General features: G+C 41.0%; 2 long non-coding RNA genes across 2 annotated transcripts; both read left to right on the top strand.

The window, feature by feature from the left end:
- Positions 1–191: 191 nt before the first annotated feature.
- LOC114143049 (uncharacterized) lies at positions 192–2,263 on the top strand. The gene is made up of 2 exons (XR_003595150.1): positions 192–2,104; positions 2,195–2,263. It is a non-coding gene; the product is annotated as an uncharacterized LOC114143049 (long non-coding RNA).
- Positions 2,264–16,224: 13,961 nt separating this feature from the next.
- LOC114143362 (uncharacterized) lies at positions 16,225–16,640 on the top strand. Its single transcript, XR_003595233.1, has 2 exons — positions 16,225–16,318; positions 16,395–16,640. It is a non-coding gene; the product is annotated as an uncharacterized LOC114143362 (long non-coding RNA).
- Positions 16,641–18,496: the final 1,856 nt, after the last annotated feature.

Below are 18,496 nucleotides of genomic sequence, written 5' to 3'. Positions count from 1 at the left end.
TGAAGAGATTCGACCGGATAAGACGAACCGACAGAAACGTGAGTTGAAACTATCTAAAGTTTCTTTCTTTAGACAGAAAGAAACTTTGGATAGTGGGTGTTTTTTCTCTTTTTTCGCCTTTAAGTAAAGAAAGATAGTGGTGTTTTTACTCTTTTTTTCTCACCTAAAGAAAGAAAGTAACTATCCAAGGGAAGAGCGGGTATAGTCCCCTTCCTTTTGTGGATGAGGTCCCCATAAGGACGAACCTTGAGCCAGCAGAGTATGTTTTGAATTTGTGTGAGTGTGTCCCGTCCTGGATGAGATCCACATTTTTGTAGGAATGCGAATGTGAAGTGTCACTGGTGCTGAATTCCCTGAAAGTACAACTTATTGTCCTCAGAATCAGAATCCTAGGTGGGGAACTGGACCAAAACATAGTTTTGGCTTCCTGCTCTCCAGTGGACAATAGGTGCTCATGTGGGGCACTTTCCGCGACGAAGCACAAAATACCTATCACACAGAACAAGTGTCCTTTGTGGTCAGGTATGTGCACAACATTGCAGATTAAGGAGCGATTTATCCAGGTGTGCAACATTCAGTCCACAAGCAGAGAAGCCATTGAAAATCTGGCTCTGGACGTACTTAAGAAAAACGACCTAAAAATGGATAACATCAGCGGCCAGGGATACGATGGAGCAGCAAACATGAGAGGACACTACAAGAGACTTCAGGCAAGAATTCCCAGGCACAATCCCAAGGCTCTGTATGTCCACTGTCAGGCACACTGTCTTAATTTGGTGTTAGTTGAAAGTGCCAAGTCAAATATATGTTTTGTCACATTTTTCAACTTGGTTGAAAAACTTTACACATTCATTGGAAACTCATCAAAAAGACATGCTGCATTTGTTGACGTTCAGAAAGGAATGCAACCACATCAGCGCCCAGTTGAACTGCAAAAGTTGTCTGACACTCGATGGGCCTGCCGAGAAAGAGCCCTGAAGTCTCTCAGGAAAGTTCTTCCAGCTGTTATGAAACTCTTAGAGAATGTGACTCAGCAAAACCCCCCTGATTAATCAGCAGGTGACTCAGCAATCCTTTTGAAGAACATCAATTTTAAATTCTTCTTATGTCTGGAAATTATTTGCCCCATCTTCCAAGTAACTGCAGTTGCACCAGATGTGTTACAGCAGAAAGATATGGACCTGGCTGCAGCCTACAAAACTGTTGAAGGGGTTCTGCAGACACTGGAGTGTTGCAGATCAGAAGAAGAATTTGAGGAAATGTATAGGAAAGCCACAGAAAAGAGGCGGCATCTGTGGGGCTCAAACGCCCTGAAGAAGTCAGTGGACACAGAAGGAAGAGGAGAGTGCCAGCATAGTTTTCCGCGGTTGGTACAGGTGCTTCTGATGACCATGTCTTCTGTACCTTGAAGGAGTCCCACCGTGCACAGGTATATTATGTTTTTGTTGACTCCATTACACAAGAGCTTCAGAAACGTTTTAAGGGAGGAGGTAATGCTCCCTGGAAAATATTAAATGCCCTCCACTGCCTTCCTGTCCCAGAAAACTATTAGACATACTTATTAAGTACATCTAATTGTGATGTTCACATTGTACTGTTTTCTGTTTGAGCCAATCCTAGTCACGTCCCTCGTTTCCGTTATTCCTCGCACCTGCTTTGCTTCCTGATTGTCTCCCTTCTTAAGCCTCTCAGTCGCAACCACACTGCCAGATTATCGAACGCTTTCAGCAAGTAGTTTTCCAGCACTTTTACCTCGCCCTCATAGCCACGACCACGCTTTGTTCCTCGGACCTGCCCCTTTTGCCTTGCCCTTGTCGGACTATTACTATCGCCCTTCTGGATCTCGACCCACGCCTGTTTCAGTTACACCGCTCTCGCCCACTCCCACGGATTCTACCCTTAGCCCCGATCGTGCATGACCTCGGCCCGTCTGACTAAGGATTCGGATCTGGATTTGGTTCTTCTGCTGCCTAACTAGTTTGTACGCTGCCCTGCATCAGCGCTTCTCTCCCCAGGCTCTTCCTGCCGAGCTCTGCGTCAGCGCAGCATCTGCGCTCCTCCTGGTTCCTCAGCCGATCACTTCAGTTACTGATCGCCAAGCCAGGTTAGTGTTCCCTTCACACACACGCAGTAACAGATCCTTTTGTTGCTATTTGTCCAGTCACCGATCTCTCCTCTCCGCCCCCCTTCGCAGTGCTGCAGCGGACGATCCTGCGTGCCCGGTTTAAGCTGCCTTTTAATAAATATCAGAGTTTTCTGCTCACTCCTGTGTCGTGGCTGATTTTCTGGGTCCCTCTAGTGAACCATTACAGTAATAAGATGTAATAGACGTACTTATTACGTCTAAGACGTGATAAGTACGATAAGTACGTCTTAGACGTAAGACGTACTTATCTTACATGTAAGTATCACGCTATAACGTGATAGCACTCAAAATATTTATAATGTGCTTCAATACAAATCAAACCAAAATTAATACTTACTGTTCCATCTGAGGACAGTCGGGAATAAAACCCACTTACGTTTTTCAGTTGAATGTGTTTGGCTCATTTGTCTACACTGGGCCACACATATATACTAGCATGAACACCAACACAGGCTTAAAGATAAAAAAGTGTATAACACCCCCAGCCCCAAATGAAGGATTGTGGCTTTACTGATGAACAGTGAGGTTTATTGGAAGTAAACCCTGAAGTAAATACACACACACAAAAAGCACAGTGTAAGCTACAAAAACACACTCTTACAACCAGAATGTTTCAACTAAAAATAATGTTCACCTCTAAAAATATCAACTCTAATTCAAAACTATGCCCTAGTGTTTATATACAACAAATTTACAATTTCAATCGATTAAAAAATTAGAACCATCCTTATTTACAAAAGAAACATACCTTGTGCTTCTATCAATAGGGCCGCTAATCTTCTGTTCCTTTCTGTCGTTAAGCTGCCATTCTACAACATATATAGAGCAAAATAAAAATAAAATAACATCAAATCAAAAACTGGAAGTCATATGTTATACAAAATAAAATGAGATAAAGGAAAAAAGCGCTATAGATGTCTAAATGACAAATGGCCACAGTTTAACCTGAGTTCCTCAAACACGTTTTGATGAGGAAAACAGTGTTGAGCAGATTTAATGGGAAACCAGGTGATTGTGTTTTGCACATTGTTAAGCCTATTTAAATTACAGCCACATTGGCTGAAGCTGGTCTAAATTGTTGGGAAAAGTTTCATTTGTCTTAATATGAATGAATTTATTTGGAAATGTTTTAATGGTTTGAAACATCTCCTTTACTAGAAGGTGTGAATCACTTCAGAGCTTTTCCTGGTTGCCATAGCAATAGCAACTAATGTTACACTTCTGACTGATGATGTCACTAGGATCACTACTGTGTCATAGATCCTATGACATCAGCTCTGAAACCTCTTGAATAGTTTACTTGTGTTCTAAAGTCAGACCTGCAGAAGCCAGCGAATTTATAGTGAGTTGTAATCTTTTCATCGTGAGACAGAAACGAAATATGGATTCCAGTCGATTACTGAAGAGGATTATTCTTGTGTTTAGGACAAAGAAGACCGGACCAAGTAAAGATTTGAACCGACTACAAGAACAGGATGAACCTTTAGATACCTTCCTGTCAAATGCACCTAAATTTACTCAAGATGTGGAAGTAATTGCTCAGGATTCAGAACTTCGATATGCACAAGAGGAGGAGGAGAGATATCAAGCTATCATTCGAAAATCACAGAAGAAAAGACCGAGCACAAGAAAACGAACTGCTTACGAAAGGGAGATGGTTAGTGAAGGCAATGATTCGGAATATGTGCATCCAGAGAGGGAGAAAAAAGTTCCTGGAAAGGATCAATTTGAACACAGGCGTAAGACGATGGCCTATGTAAATCTGGAGGACATAAAGAGAAGAGAAGCTGCCAAAGACGCCTTAGAGGAGGAAAAGATTCATAAAGAAATGGCCAAGAGGGAGTTTGCCCAAAAATTACTTGACAAACAGGAGAAGGAAAAGAAAATTGAAATGCAAAAGTCTTTGACTGCAGCATGGGATAATCAAGTTGAATATAAACAGCAGAGGATGATGGGAATGGACCAGGTTAGAAAGCAAGGATATTATTCCTTGAGCAAATCAGAAAGGTTACATCGAATGGAGGATTGTAAGAAGAATGTTTATGATAATCTGGATAATATCAAGAAAAAAGAAGCTGCCAGCTACATTGTCTTAGAGGAAAAGCGATGCAAAGAGAGGGCTAAGCAGCAGCTAGGCCAACAGATACGAGAGGAACAGGAGAGGAAAAAGAAAGCTGATTTGAAAAAGTCTCTGGCTGACACATGGGATGCTCAGATTCAAGAAAAACAACAGAAGAAGAAGGAAAAGGCTGAAATTGAAAGGCAACAAATGGCTGCCATAATGGAGTCAGACAGACGGCATCAAATTGAGGAAATTGAGATGAGGAGACGGAAGAAAGAGACATACAGGAAATGTATGGAAATGGAAATGTACGGGACTGAAAGGCAAGCGGTGCTTCCTGGATATAGAGCTGAGGAAGTTGGAGCCAGGAGAGAAAAGAAGGAGGCTCAGCAGATCCTGAAGACACAGGACAACATTAGTGAACAAAGAAGAGCTGTTCCATATAAATCGGTTGTTCAAGATCATGAGATTGACTGCAACGTTCCTGTTAAGGACAGAATTCGTGAAATCCGTAAAAAAATAGTGTACGACCAACTGTCATTAAAAAAGAAAGAAGAAGATACCAAAAGGACTTTAATGGAAGATAAGCTAATGAAAGACATTAAACATCGGGAAGCTGCAGAGATAAAGCGTGAAAAACTGGAGAAAGAGAAAAAAGCTGCAGCTACCAAGTCTATGACTGATTCATGGGATTCTCAGATACAGCGCAAACAGCTGGAGAAAAAGAAACTTTGTGACTTTGAAAGGAAAGACATGCTTTCCTTAATCGAATTGGATAGAGTGTGTGGAGGTGAAAATAAAAGAATCCAGCTTGATATAAAACAGCCGATTTATCATGAGGTTTGGACGACTCTGCCAGCAGCAGAACCAGGGAGAAGTAGCTCCAAGTCCTGTGTGGAAACTGCTGATAAACATGATGCAAAACCTAGCAGTGCTAACAGACCTTTACTGAGTCGACAGAAAGTTATCAGTACCAAACCTGTCAAACTTCCCTCTCTGAACTCCGACTCAGCGCACCTCCCTGAGAATTGCCAACACAAAAATGTAAAACTCCCATCCATTCCCAGGCCCAAATGAAGAATTTGTTTCTCAGTTGGCCAAGGAATGTGATGGGATTCCCCTGGAGGATCTGAACCAAGTGGCTGAGGAGAGGGAAGTCTGGGCCTCCATACTTAGGCTGCTGCCCCCACGACCTGGATGGATGGATGGATGGATGAATGGATGGATGGACGGCTGGATGGATGGCTCTTCAAACCAGTCTTTCCTTTTCTCTTCTGCCTGTCTGTGAAAACAGCAGCTTTCACTTATCGTTTACATAACATCTTTGTAAGATTGTCTGTTAGCTACGTCAGACATATGAGGCCTTAGCTTTGAAGGTAGCATACAGGGTATTAGTAAGTTTAAGTCATTTGAACGAAAGGTTTTCTCTGGGTGCTCCAGTTTCCCTACAAAAATAGATAGATAGATAGATAGATAGATAGATAGATAGATAGATAGATAGATAGATAGATAGATAGATAGATAGATAGATAGATAGATAGATAGATAGATAGATAGATAGATAGATAGATAGATAGATAGATAGATAGATAGATAGATAGATAGATAGATAGATAGATAGATAGATAGATAGATAGATAGATAGATTTTGTCTGTAATTTTCTTTATTAGTAAAATTAAGTAATCCTACTTAATCAAATACAAGTTTTCTCCGGGTGCTCCAGTTTCTCTACAAACACAAATGACAGACATACAGACAGACAGATAGATATTGTCTGTAATTTTGTCTATTAGTTAAATAATTCTACTTTAAACATAAATTCTTTGCAGGTCTCAACAAACAGGATGGATGGATGGAGAGATAAATATTTTCTGCAACCTTCTCTATTATTAAAATTAAGTAAACCTTTGTTTTATAAGTTCTATCCTGGTCTCTACAAACATAATACTACATAGGCTAGCTAGCTATAAATAGATAGGTGTATCAATAGGTAAGCAGGTAGATAGATAGAGCTATCAGTAACACTTTATAACATCATGAGATGACATCTCATGATGTTATGTCGTCATGAGATGTTATGTCATATCATAACATCTCATGTTATGTCATCTCAAGTTATGACATCTCATGACATAGCATGAGATGTCCTTCATGTTCATAAAGAACATGTCTTTATGAGTCTTTATGAATGTTTACGACTGTTGTCATGAAGCGTCATTCAGTAAATAATGACACGTTTAATGCAAAGCTGCATTAAAAGTGCCAACTTTGCATTACTTTGAAAATAATGTCACTTTAATGCAAGGTAGGCACTTTTAATGGACTTTCACTGCAACGTTTAGAGCAATTTTGCATTAAAAGTGTCATTATTATGGAGGCGTTGAAAACGAAGGCCTCCATATGTGGGTTGTGCTTTACCGCTGTGCCACTACAATACCCCTCTGTGATTTATCTTTGACTAAAGTTATGTCCTCATATTATGCGAAAACCCTCAGTTATGTGCTCAAACATACCTTAGAGGCACAAGGTGTGTTTCTTTTGTAAATAAGGATGGTTCTAATTTTGATCGATTGAAATTGTGAATTTGTTGTATATAAACACTAGGGCGGCGGTTTTCAAAGTGTGAGGCGCGCCTCTCCTAGGGGGCGCCAGAGCACTTTAGGGGAGGCGCGGTGCGAGGGAAAAAATAAACCGGAAAAGAAGCTTAACCGGATTCGCGCATCAAAAGCACAAGCACATTGTTCCCACTAAAACTAAGGTGAGCTGAACAGTAATGTTGCCAATGTGTTGCCATGTTGCCAATGTAGTTAAAATCATAAATAAAATGAGTTACACGTGATTCAGGACCGTGATAGAAAAAGAAAGGGTGCGCATAGCCTGCGTAATTGTTTTTTCCTTTGTATGCCTCCGCTCTTTCATACAGCACGCTCTTTTAGCTCGAGATAAATTGTTTAGATGAGCCACAAAAAGAGCTCCACGATTTTGCAACTGTTTAGGTTTTTGATTTATTTTTTACTTTCAAGGAAATGTGCAACATTTACAGATGTGTCCCAAAGATCTGATCAAAATGTTTTTGTTAAGATGTGAAAACACTGTTGGTATCTCAAACATTAAACTCAGAATCTCAGATGTAACGTTTGTTTGAGAAAACGGTTGAAAAATGAGTTTGGGGTTGTTCTTATCATTAGAAAAATGAAAAAAGGGCGTATTTGCCATACAAAGGCCCTGATAAAATAATTAAAATGGGAGGAAATGTTTTAAAATGTTCATGTGTTAAATTTCATTCAGGTAAAGTGTCATTTTAAAAGATGAGATGGTTCTAAAATAAAAGCAATTAGAAGGTGTTTTGTAGTGACATTTGTTTGTGGGTTGATTATTGAGGGGGGGGGGGGGGGGGGGGGGGCAGCAGGCATTGTGCTCCTTGGAGGGGGGCTCACCCTTTCATACTTTGAAAATCCCTAAATTAGAGTTGATATTTGTAGTGATGAACATTATTTTTAGTTGAAACATTCTGGTTTTAAGAGTGTTTTTGTAGCTTACATTGTCCTTTGTGGGTGTGTGTTTGTGCATACAGCAACATGCAACAGTCCGCATACAGTATGCAAGTAGGTTGCTTAAATTTTTTTCTACTAGTTTTAGATTACTGAAATGTCTCTCCCCACAAGCAACAGTGAAAAGCAACGTGCAAAATACACATAAAGCAATCCAGACTTCTCAAAAATGCTATGTAGTTGCATTTTATTCACGCTGCAGTAGATAACTTTAATAAAAAATATGTTTTCTCCATATTTGTGTTGTGACGGTTTGTTACAAGACAGATAATCTGTGAAAACAATCAATCTCCTCCACCTCCTCCCTGAACTACTATTGCTAGCTTCAGTAATGCAACGTTCAGCCAAAACAACCAATCAGAACCAGGAGGAGGGTCTTAACGCTGTCAATCAACCTCATTCACTCACTGCTAAATGTGCTAATGGTGGAAAAACAACTTATCATTACAGGAAAAATGTTTATCTGCCGTCACTGGTAGCTATGCTAACTAGACTAAGCATTCACAACAGGCTATGCTAGCTGCAGCACAGCACAGAGCGAGGGGGAGGAAGGATGAGCAGCACCACATGATATTGTGATTGACAGCACTAAACGTCTCCTGCCACTGACTGGTTGTTTCTAGCACTTTGAGAAAGCAGAGGAAATAGATTTTTCACAGATTATCTCTCATCCTATACCGTCACAACATAATGACAGTTTTAAGAAATATGTGGAAAAAATATATATTTTTATAAAAGTTAGATACTGCAGCTTTAATTTTGCTCAGGAGAGGACGGGTCAGGGGGACGTGGGTTAGAGCTTCTGCTGACCGACTCATCTGTTGTTAAGTAGTAAAAGGTATAGGGGCACATTAAATAGAGTAGAATAGAATAGAATTCAACTTTATTGTCATTGCACTGTCACAAGTACAAGCAACGAGATGTAGTTTGCATCTATCCAGAAGTGCTCTACAAGATATAAATATTTATTCACAGATGTACAAGACTATGTATGTATGGACTATAAGGGGTTATAGCAAAGAGATATAGATATTGTGCATAAATATAAATATGGGAGCTATATGCATAGATTATACAAGAATGTTAGGGAATGGATTATAGATAAATAATGGCAGATAAAATTTACAGGTTGTATGTGTGTGTGAAGAAAACAGTCCATGATGTGTGTGTGTGTGAGGATAGTCCATGTGTTATTGTTGTATGAGAGGATAGGGGAGTACAGTCCTTATAGTTTATGTTTTATGACAGGAGGCGTTCAAAAGCGTGACAGACAGCCGTGGGAAAGAAGCTGTTCCGGTGCCTGGTGGTTCTGGTCCGTAGGCTTCTGTAACGCCTCCCAGAGGGCAGGAGGGAAAAGAGTGTGTGTGCTGGGTGAGTGGAGTCCTTTGTGATTTTCCCGGCCCTTTTCAAACACCGCTTCCTGTAGGTGTCCTTAATGGCAGGGAGCGGTGCCCCGGCGATATACTGGGCAGCCGGTCGGAGACAGAGCAGTTCCCGTACCAAGCTGTAATACAGTTGGTGAGGATGCTCTCAATGGTGCAGCGGTAGAAGTTCGTGAGGATCTCTGAGGACAGGTGGTTCTTCCTCAGGGTCCTCATGAAGAAGAGGCGCTGATGCGCCTTCTTAATGAGTTTGGAGCAGCTGGTCGTCCAAGTCAGGTCCTCTGAGATGTGGACTCCCAGGAACTTAAAGGTGTCCACACGCTCCACCACTGTCCCCTTAATGTGGATGGGTGGATGTAGGTCAGCGTTCCTCCTGAAGTCCACAATGGTCTTCTCGGTGTTCAGCTGCAGGTTGTTTTTGTCGCACCACTCAGCCAGACGGTCTACCTCCTCCCTGTAAGCGGCCTTACAGGGAGGCTGCTTACAGGGATATCAATATATTACCAATATGTATGAATATATTGGTAATTTTTTTCCTTAATTCATTAAATGCTAGTGAAATAGAGGCAAATAGTAATTTGTAGCTAAGCTAACTATGCTGAATGGTTGATAATCTCACAGTCTACCCACCTCTCGGAGAAAAACTGGGTTACAAATTGAAACTCTTGTCTTTTTCTCCCTCTCTCTATTTTTTTGAAAACCGAACTTTATTATTTTCATTAGCAGCAGAGTAACAGCCACAGCCGTTCTTGTCTTCCACTGACTGCTGCTGAACATCGTCACCGTCAAGCTCCAACCAGGAGCGAACCATTTCATGCAGATCCAGGGGGGTTAAGGGCAAATGTGGATGTGTGCTTTTTGGTCTGGGAGGGGCAACATTTGATTTTTACTGCTAAAAACTATTTTAGAAAACACAATAGGATTAATTTTGTAATTAACAGGGCCCCAGTTTTTTATTTTTTTATTTCTATGAACAAAAAATAAATAAATAAATTGTGGAGGGCCCCCTGTTGGTCAGGGGCCCTTAGAATTGTCATAACCTTTCCCCCCCTATACGGCGCCCCTGGTTGCAAATAAATTGTGTTTAACACTGGGGTTTTATATTTATCAATGGACTGCTTAGTTACATGATACACCACATGACAAATCAAAATGATGCATTCACCAGGTATATTTTGTTGTCTTTAGGATTGCTTGGTTTCTTGCAGACAGGACTGGATCTGGAACCCACCATGAATGCAGTTCTGCAGTCTGTAGAATCAATCTTTTAATACAGATAATAAAATAACATCTATGTGCTAGCCTAATGAAGTTCACTGAGGTGTGCAAGATATAACCGACAGAAATACGTGACTTTATTTTGAATCAGTTGCTGGTTTAGACTAATGCAAATAAACTATCACCATCGTCCAGTCTGCACTATTCCCATATAAGTGTTGCTCTTCCTTGGAAAACTCAATAATGAGGAGTGAGCCAAAAAGAGCTTAATGCTTTCCGTGCACTGACAAAAGAAGAGTGGAGTATGTGAGAACGAACAAGGACAAGGAGAAGAAACTGTGAGAGAAAGTGGCTGAAAAGTCATATAACAAACAGCTGATTCACCCTGATGAAAACTCTTGAATGATTAGGAGCAGGAAATGAGAACAGAGAGCACAAAGGGAAGCAAAGGACATTCATGTGGGACCACATGTGGTGCATTTATCTTTGAGGCAAAAGTGACTTCAGACTAGGGATGATGGGGAAACCTGCGAGGAGACTGGGGGAAGCACCACGTCCCCGTGACCCTGTCAGAGAGAAGCTCCTCACAGTGGGAAGCTGACAGAAAAGAAAAGGGAGATGGAGAGACTGAGAGGCTGAATCCAAGCCAAGGAGCAGCCTGGATAGAAACCTGCTCTCCCTCTCTTTGAGGCTGCAGCAGTAAAGTACATTTTAAACACTAGAAGGATCTGGAAGAGGAGAAGGAGTTCCATTCAACTTCCTGTTTGATGTAGGCTGGCTCATTGATGAATCCAAGAGAGTTAGAATATATTTCCATCCTGCCTGGTCCATTGCTTTATGTTCTGTTTTAGGGTACAGAGGAATTTGTTAGTTCATTGGATGATGGTGCCAGCAGTAGAAGTTTGCCTTACAATCGGTGAGTTGCCAGTTCGATCCACTGTTATTGTCTCCTTCCCTGTTGGTGTTGGTCAGTAGAGCCAATGCTGGAATATGCCAGTCCTGCTTCTATCAGACTTTCCCTGGGAAACTGTGGTTACCATGTAGTAACTTGCCATCATCGGTGTGTATGTGAATGGGAACGACTTATTTCATTGTAGAGGATCTTTGAAGGTAAATTTGTTAATCAATCAACAACTGTAAGGCGCTCAGAGCAAAACAACCACAAATATCCACGTCCCTGCTTCTGTGTAATAGTTGGGAAACAGTTATCATATGTGGCTTTTTGCTACATATGGCAAACTTGACACTTTACATCCTTCAGGAGTCATCTATTTTGGAGCTGCATATTTGCAAACTTAAGTCAACATCTTGTTTTTACAAAGAAAGGATCTCTTCTAGTCAGACCTTTTGACTCATTTTTAAAAAAATGTATTGTCGTAGATGACAAGTTTCTCCCTACCAGGGTTCTGGTTCTACCGTGGGCCTATTTGAAATCTCTCCAAGTGTTGCACAGCCAGACTTCAGGTGAATTCTCTGGGAATTTCACTCTAAGGAATTCCCTGATGAAAAACTATTCCTGAAACTCCTCCTATTAATCAAGTGCCTGTTATCACCAGTACCAAGCTGATATTTTCTCCTTCATAAATCATTTTAAATCAGGAAAAAACACTTTGGTTTTTGTCCTTCTGGTTTTTCTTTAATAAATAATGATAATATGGAAAATCAAATACTTTTGAATATGTGCAGATTCTATAACACTAGACTTGATTGTTAAAGAAACAACAAATTTATCTTTATTTTTTCTATATCGATGAGGCTTCCCTCAAATCCAAAAGGAAAGATTAGTAGCAGCAGTACCAAAAAAACGCCACCAGATGGTGACAGACAACTACAAATACAGCCGAAGCAAAGCGCTAGTTTTTCCTTGCAGTTTTTTCTTTCTGTAATGCCGAACTACAGTAGAATGGTGCAGGTGATACCCATATTTCGGATATGATAACTAAACGTGTGTATACGTTATGAAAACATGGATGACACAATTTTTTTCTAAGTGACAAGTTTAGTCATTTGGGAAACAGTATAAAGGGCAGATAAGATCCGTCTCAGTATTTCTGTTGTATTGATCTCTATTGACTGTCTTCCATTCTGTGTCAGACCTTATAAACAACCTTTGGAAGGTAAATGTGCCTCTTTCTCTTCTTTCCACCTGTTCTACATATTTCCAACATTCTCAGCCTGCTTTTTCCACATAATTGCACAACAATTCCAGTAAGACCGAGCTGAATGGCATTTGATTTGATATAAAATGTTTCTGACGCATTTCTCAAAGCTCACTGAGCAAAAATCATTGCCATATTTTTGGATTTTAGATATATTTTATTTTAAAACTCTGGTGGTGGGAAAAGGAGTCTCATTTGCATATGTTGCACACTTGAAAATTTGAAGTGCTTTAAGTCCCCTGCCCCATGCACACTTGGCATTGCACACTGCTAATTGTTTCTTTAGTCTGTTGAAAGCCTTGCTTCTGGATGCGTGTTCTCATAACAGCTTCATTATACACGGAGTCTTTGCAGTGCACTCCTTCTGCTCCACAGAGCTCTGTTTGCCAACCAAGGTCGCCTTCAGGCTGTAGGGAAAGCAATGAATAACTGAATAAAGGGTCATGTTTACATTCTGTATACACTTCCTGCAACAGCTACTGACTGAAACTGGAGGAGAAAAATTAGCATATTGCCAATTTGACCTCTTGAGTTTTCATAGTGACCTAAAGCAACTGAAAGCTGTTGTCCTGATGAATATTTATTTTGTCCTGATGAACATTTATTTTCATCAGATGAATATCCTGATGAACATTTATTTTATCCTGATGAATATTTATTTTGTCCTGATGAACATTTATTTTGTCCTGATGAACATTTATTTTGTCCTTCACAAAGAACGCCATTCAAATGTGAAATCAGTGTTTATCGTTGCATAAATGATGCCCTGAGCGTTACGAAATCTCAATTTACAAGAAAGTTTATAATATTTTTATATTTTTGACATTCTTTAATGTGCATATCGTACCCATGTCTTGTTGTCTGGTGATGGAGAAAAAGCAACTGATTCTGTTTTCTTTTCAGGGTTGTTTTGTTTGCTGTGTTCATCTAGAGGCTTCCTGCCCACCGCATGGCGCCCTGGGTGGAGAGCCAGTTTGAAAATATTAAAAAGTGTCATTGAATACACTTTTCTAAAGTTTCAGGTCAGTGTGTCTTCATAATAATATGTTTTATTGCTTTATACATTGTGAAGTAAGAAGTGAAGTTGACCAATTTTATGGGGCCATAACATTTATCCTGAAGAAAAATGTTGAAGTTGAAAATATATGTTTAAAACTGAAAAAAAAAAACTACCTTGAAAGTAGAAAGTGGTTTTGAAATTTTCTTTTCAATTTTAAACTTGTTTTCCAGTTTAAGACCCTTTTTTTTTTCAATAAACTTTGTGGCCTTTACTTAGCGCCATACCAAAGTATTAACCTTTACAATTTCACGTTCCAGTTGGCAGTGGGAGAAACAGCAGGATTTTCTTAAAATCAGTTCAATCCATTTCTCTGTCCTGTTCCATCCTACAAGCAGTGAAGGTGAATTGTTGGGACACAAAGTGTTTAAACAAAATTGTTTAAACTGTTATAAAACTGTGTCTTACTGCAGCTATCAGAGGGTTTTTAAAAAAAAAAAAAACAACAACAAAAAACAAAACATCTAGCCGTATGGGATTTTGAGGTGGTTGGTGAGAAACCTTCAGTTCTAACATATCTGATTTCAGGGAACTTTTCTGCTCTTTTTTTTTTTTTGCCAACTTGGAGCTCTTTCTGACTTCTGAGCAAAGCGGTACCCTTTTACTAAACATGCAGTGCCAACGTTCGGCGCTTACTCTTTTCTCTTTTTTTGGACAAAACCCCGCTCCATTTATTTCACATCCTGTTCTGTTGGCAAGTTAAAATGTCAGCGTGTATCTTGTTATCCAATTAACATTTGAGAGCAACTCAATTGGATGTTTATTTCCACAAACAAAAGACAGAGTTGACCTACTGATGTGGAACAGAACATGTCAGACGTGTTTATGGGACACAGATTTACAAGGAGCGAATCCTTAGAATAAAAGAATAAGGACGTGAACTCCGGGGCTGTTCATGTCGACTTTCATGACTTTGTGACCGACGGATGAACCTCTCAGCTCCTCTGCACTTCTTGTGGTGAAGCAGTTAAACAAAAGCATCTGCTTGTAAAAATGTTAAAAAAAAAACAAAAAAAAAACAAAATCAAAAAAAAATCCGTTCTCAATCCGTTGTATCTTAATCAGCCAACAAAGTGCTGTAAACCGGGACTGAACTGCTTGATTGCTGTTTCGACACATGAATAATTTAGCGCTGATTAATGAGCTGGGACGTGCATTTTTCATTCACGCAGCAAACAAAACCGCCCGTACAGTTAACGTCTCTCGGCAACGTCGCTAATGCAACGTCTTATTGGATCCGTCGGCTGTCTATGCCACATCCAGCCAGATGAAAGCTATTTGTGGGATGGCGGGAGGGGGGAACCAACCAAAACACCTCCATAAATCAAAATGTGGCACCATCATTAATAATTGTTGCTTCAAATCTAAATGTTTGTTCACATACACATGTTGACCTTTTGCGGCGTCGCAGACTAAATACTGAAAAGCGTGCAAAAGCCCGTGTTTGTGTGCGTGTCCGTATGTGTTACAAGATCAAAATTGCAAGCCAGAAAAGTTTGGTGCGCGGGCGGCTGTGAGCCCACGCGCTCCGTCTATCCACCTAACCTCTCACCGTGGCCCCCGCCTCCACCTTTGGCAGGGGGCTAACATGGCAGATCTGCTGCCATCCTTCTCAGGCCAACGGCTTCACACAGGCTCATTATCGCGTTCGCTCGCTGCTGAAGGAAATTATAGAAAGAAGGCGCCCCGAGGCGAAGGATGGGAGTCTGGGCGTTAACACTCCCACTGAAGAGGCCGATCGCTAAAAAGTAGGGGGGGAAGAAAAGAAAAAATAAACGTGCCTGTAAATCAAAGTGTAAACAGTCATTACCTGGAGCGGTGATGGAGTCACCATTTTCACAGGGATTTTGAAGAGATATTAAGTGGAAGTCGGACACATTTAAAGTCGATCCCTGGTAACCGTGAAAACAAATCTGATTTAGAAAGTTCATGCAGCTTAAACACCCATCCACACCGCAGCATGTTCAGCGTCAAGACCCAGCATGCCGTGATGTATACAGTAATTTAATAAGCTAGCTGCAGGCAGCATCTTTAGTTGAAAGGAAAGATTTGATCTGAGAGGGGAGCGGGGGCTGGGGAGGGAACTCCCAGTTCTGTTGGATGTTCTGTTGTTTCATCGGCTTTGTGGGAAAAAATTCAAAAACATAATATTTGCCTCATGCTGCAATTAAAGGTGCATTTTGCACTTAATATTACAAGATTAAAGGTTTGGTTTACTATGTGTAGGCTGTAAACATTTGACTGATTAAACCCGACTCTTTATGGTCCAAAGGCATTTGTTTTGTTGTTTTTCACAAATGTGCTTTATTATTGGATCTATTCGCACTAATTCTAGCATTTTAACAGAAAACGACTTTTTTATTTCATTTTTGTTTTCTCATGTCAGCCAAAAACAAACAAAAAAGCTGGAAAAAAAAAAGCAGTGAATTACCAACAACCATTCCCAAAGTTTATTAAACATTTCTTCATCAGGAGTTTGCAGAAGCAAAGAACATAAATAAATAAACAAACAAAACATTGCAAGACAAAAAAATACACATCTCATAACATTGCTCTTGCTTAAATTCATGGTCGTGGATTAAGCAGAAAATCAGGAACATTTTCCTCCAGACCGGAGATATCTGTCACAGCTGCTGTTGTGCACCACTCGCACCTGATCATCATCCTCCTGATCTCCAGCTGCTGCCATATAAGGACGGAACTCTCCCTGCACGGCGTCAGATTGTTGTGAAACCCTCAGCGGTAACACCTTCAGACCTGCTACTGAGACTTGAGCTGACTGCCCAGAATCTAACCTGTCTGTCTGTCTCTCCCTCAGCGATCCCTCTCCTGTCCCTGATCCTCTCTGTTGGAGAAGGACCTCCTGGCTTCGACCCCCCCCCCGGCCTGTCTGACCGGATACCCGTTTTCGACCTGGACTCTGGACCCGCGGGCTCGGATCCCCTGTTTGCCCGGCCCGAAGATCAGGGGCCGCCTGATCCTGATTTGATTCCCTGGTTCTGACCCTGGCCTGTCTGACTAAGAGTTTGTCGACCTCCCAATAAATACCTGGTTGTATTTTCTGTTCAGTCCCTGTGTCCATCAGTGCCTGAGCCTGACAATATCTGCCTCAGGAGGAGGAAACCAAGTGCATTCACTGGCCACTTTATTAGGAACACCCTGCCGGTTCTGACTGTCTCTTCAGCCCTGCGATGTACAGTACGTTCAACGAGAGAGAAATTAAAACAGCGTCTTGCTGGCCATGCTGACGTGAATGATGGTGTTATTTTCCACAGAGCCTTAAAACTGCGGTTGCCAAACCTCTTTTAAACAAAACTAAATATAGTTGTATCAATTATAGATAACTGCAGGCCAGTGGAAAGTTACATTAGGTCACTTTAACTGGCCTGAACAGATTTACTAAATCCTGCAACCTTTGCACCATTCCTGTCTATGTTGTGAAAATCTCCTGACTTAGTTGATTTTACCTGCTTTTAGCACAACTGTATTGATTCAACTTAGCTTTTATGCATTCACCACCTGATTTACTCAGACGTTGGGCTTATTTGTCATTGAAATAACTCTCCATCCATATCCACCATTTTTCTGCCTCTTTAGGTTGGTTAATCTGTTCCGGTACCAAAAACAGTCGCTGTTGCTGTTTGGTTTTAAGCTGCTGATGCAGTAAATATTCATAATTTATCTTGGAAGTTCTGAGTAATTTCTGTTTGTGACTCTTATTGCTAAAAAGTCCTGCTCAACTAAATTCTGTTGATGCTGATAATCATAAGAGGAAGTTGATTTAACCTACATCGACATTTAACTCCACAGCTACTATCCAAGAGACTGTAGACTTATTGACGTCATGATTTGTTAAAGTCAAACAAAACAAGTTCAGAGAGAGGTGTTTTTTCTGTGATTAATGCAACAGGAAATTTAACGTTTGCTACGCAGAAGGTCCAGTGGCAACAAGTAAGCAAAAACCTCCAATCGTTTCTAAATGTTCTTGCAGTCTTTTGTTCCGACGCAGCGCTGAGCTCCTGGTGTACAAAAGAGGGCTAATTGTCTGCATTGTTGTGCATCCTTTTCATGCTCAGACATCAAGGCTGGGATGATGTCACGTCTCGAGCTGTGAGTGTGTCATTTTGCCTCCACGACGTGCTCTCGGATACAAACGTGGAGAGGCAGGGAGGTGGAGGAACAGAGTAGCCGCTCATTCACTCCAATCAGGGCGGAAAATCGAGAGACAAGAGAGCCCCTCCCTGCTGGAGCCCCATCAAACACACACTTGAGCTCTGATCATGACTGGCTTCCTGCGGCCCTGGCGGCGGTAGAAGGTTGTCGGCGGGATCTGACGAACCGAGTTGAGCTGCTATTGTGGCCGATGACTAGAGGAGTGTTGTCGTGGCTTTGGTGATCCCCGCCCCCTCCGCTGCAGCGTGGGCCGGGATAGTCAAAGTATGAGCTCATGTACACGATGGTCCGTTTGGTAGCATTGACGAAGCCACCAATGTCTCTGAAAGGTTGATATTAAATACGGCTGATTCAAATCACCTCTAAAACAGTTCATGTCTGTGGGACATATTCCTTTATTAGTCATTATTGAACTCCAACACTCCGTCTGCGTTGCCACATAAAGTTGCAGTACATTGCTGGAAGCTGGATCAGTCCAAGGTCATACGTTGCCTTTAGCAGAACTTGATCTTCTGTTCGGAGCACTAATGTAAAATCTTTCCTACAAATGTGGTGGAAAGTGGGATGGGGGCGGAGCTTAACTCAATCAGTGTCAATGATTTGGTGAGATGTGTTTATGGACAAAACTAAGCTCCATAACATAAAGAAAAGATTGAACTCGTGGCATCAGATTGTAACCACAGTAACATCAACACTTGTAAGACTTTTGGTTTTTTTTGTTGTTTTTTTTACATTTTTACAAAGTAA

This window comes from Xiphophorus couchianus, chromosome 4 (genome assembly GCF_001444195.1).
Source record: "Xiphophorus couchianus chromosome 4, X_couchianus-1.0, whole genome shotgun sequence".
Taxonomy (NCBI): domain Eukaryota; kingdom Metazoa; phylum Chordata; class Actinopteri; order Cyprinodontiformes; family Poeciliidae; genus Xiphophorus; species Xiphophorus couchianus.
The sequence above is the reverse complement of the archived record's forward strand: the minus strand, read 5'-3'. Positions and strand labels throughout refer to the sequence as shown.